Below are 3,083 nucleotides of genomic sequence, written 5' to 3'. Positions count from 1 at the left end.
AATGAAGCCAACGTGTCTAAATAAAAGGTTGAATAAATCATTATGTAAATATTTAGATTCATTCAACCTTTATTGATACTGATTAGTCCCATTGAGCCAATAGGTCTCATTTACAAGAGAGACCTGGATTTTAACAAAGAGTGATGACAACAGTGGATAACAAACTGTTTTTCAATTGTAAAACAAACAAACAAACAAACAAAAAACTTAAATTTGTATGAATCATTTGTGAGTGTCTATTGTTGTTGATGTTGTTATCACTGTCTTATTATCTTGTGCTGCCTGCTCTGTTCTAATCTCTTCACGGACGATATGTGTGACGGTGGACATGTTTGGAGGTTGTTGTGTTGAACCTCCATGAATCAGCCTCTCTGCAGCTCTCAGCACCTTCACTGAGCCTTGAGGGAATCACTAAGCTGCCGTTGTTCTTCAGAGTTAGAAGGTGGTAGCTCTCGTCAAATGATGATCTCCAGCATCATCTTGTTCATGCCAGGCTTTTCATCCACTGTCCACAGCCACCTGTAAACATCAGTGAGACCAGTAGCTGTTTAACACATCTGAAAGGAAACCAGTGAGATTTTAATATGACCATGACCATTATGATATGATGTTGTGGGGGAGTGGTGGCGCAGAGGTTACAAGATGGGCCTGAGATCGGAAAGTCGCAGGTTCAACTCCCGGTACCGTCAACATCAAAATGTGGGTGGAAAAGGTGAAACACCCACACCTGCCTCCACCCTCATTGGCCCCACTCTGGGCCCTTGAGCAAGGCCCTCAACCCCCACCATCTGCTCCTAAACAGGTCTGTCTTGAAAATGAGTTCTCGTGACTCAATGAGACTATTTGTATAAATAAAGGGTAAATGAAAAAATAATAGTTTAAAATAGAAATACTCACATCATTAGGCCGAGGTTGTGGGTGTGACGTGCACGTTCCTGAGAGGCCACAGACAGACCAGCTCCAGCTTTTGTTGAGTTCCTGTAGTCCTGCAGTTTTCAAGCTGAAATGTAAAAGCATAATGAATATGAACTTTACAGTCTATAGTTACCTGTACATATAAACACATGGAGGTATCTCACCTTGTGACTGACAATAAAATACGTAACTTTATGAACCTTAATGAACTTAAAATTATGCACCTACTCTTTGAAAATGAGCCGATGGTACCACACCATCTCTGTCGGACAATCTGATCAGTTTTATCAAAATCCTCCTGTTTAAAATCCTCCACAAAAATACTTCCACCTCTTCCTCAAATCTTTTTCTTTGGGAAACCTTCAAAATGAAAACAGGAGATTTGTGGCTACACAAAAACATTGTACAAAGGAGGTCAATCTTATTTTCTGTTTCCTATATTCTCCCTAGTTTTATTTTTTATATCCTAGAACTTAAATAAAACTCCAATTCTGATGCATATCTGTTGATAATGAACCAAAGCTACTGAAATTGTGAGTACACTTGTTAGAAAAATATTCCTGTCATCAGCTCTCAGTTAGCTTCATTGCAGCTGAACACCGGTGTTACACTGAACATAGCTGGTGGACATAAATACAGTACAGTAATATTCTATTCACAAAATACTAACAATAATATGTTCATCTTACTTGTGAAAAGTTATACCCCGAGACCTGACGTCAACAGTCCGTCGATTAGAACATAAATAAGCTGCGAAGTGCTGAGACATCTTCTGCTTTAACCAAATAAAGACGACCGCTCCAAGATGGCCGCCGAAATTCCTGCGCTGCAGCAGCCAATGCGGGATCTAGTGATTATATGATATCTATGATGTCCAGCCATCACTCTGCGAGAGGCGGGGGACAACCTGGGCAGGTCTCCAGTTCATCACAGGAACACATAGAGACAAACGAGACAAACAAACATTCACTCTCTCACTCATATATAGGGACAATTTAAAGTTACCCATCAGTCTAATATGCATATTTTTGGTCTGTGGGAGGAAAGTGGTGTACCTGCAGGAAAACCCACAAAGCACAGAGAGAACATGCATCTTTCTCCACCCAGAAAGGCCCCCGGACCGGGATTTGAACAAGGGTGACCTGCTCACTGAGAGGCAGCAGCTCTACCAACTGTGCCACCGTGCTGCCCGTCTAATAGAAAATTTGTCAAATTATTTTAACACAGTTTATTCACATCATTGCTTATCAAAAAGTCCAGTGATGTTAAAAACAGAACCTAGGTAATCTGGTGGTATGACTGACAGTACAGTAACAATTAAATTGTTAAAGCTTCAATTTTGTCCCTAGTCGCGGAATGAACAAGAGGAATTTGAAAATACCCTTAGTCTGTCCAGGCATATTGTGAGCGTAATAAGTTGAAAAATAAGTGAAGTACCGACGTCCGTTTTGGTGTTAGAGTCAGAGATGTTTTATTGTCATTTCAGCTACATACAAGTACATATTGAAACGAAACAGCATTTGTCCAGGATCACTGTACAACACAGAACATAATGTGCAAAAATAAAACAATACACAGTGCAGATACACAACAGAACAATAAATACAAACAGACCTATAATGAATGCAAAAAGACATCTGACCTAATCTAAACATTCCAATCTAAACAAGTATTTAAGAGACAAGACTAGACATGTGTTGATTAGTACATGTGTAGAACATGTACATGTAACATATGTAACATGTACATCGAGGTAGAACATGTTCTGATATGTGGTTAGCAGTACAATGTTTTCTGTTTTTTACCAGCAGAGATAAAAACTGTGTAAGGTGCAACAATGCTAAAACTTGAGCAGATTGTAAAAATGTACAAGTAGTCACAAGCAATACAACACATTTAGATTGTGTGTGTGTCAGAGTCCATCATGTATGTGTGTCAGAGTCCATCATGTACAGTGTGTGTCAGAGTCCATCATGTATGTGTGTCAGAGTCCATCATGTATGTGTGTCAGAGTCCATCATGTATGTGTGTCAGAGTCCATCATGTCTGTGTGTGTGTATGTGTGTGTCAGAGTCCATCGTGTGTGTGTGTCAGTGTCCATTGTGTGTGTGTGTGTGTTTGTGTGTTTGTCAGAGTCCATCATGTGTGTGTGTGTGTGTGTGTGTCAG

This window comes from Nematolebias whitei, chromosome 17 (assembly GCF_014905685.2).
Source record: "Nematolebias whitei isolate Nwh7 chromosome 17, NemWhi1, whole genome shotgun sequence".
Taxonomy (NCBI): Eukaryota; Metazoa; Chordata; class Actinopteri; order Cyprinodontiformes; family Rivulidae; genus Nematolebias; species Nematolebias whitei.
Note: the sequence above shows the minus strand (reverse complement) of the source record.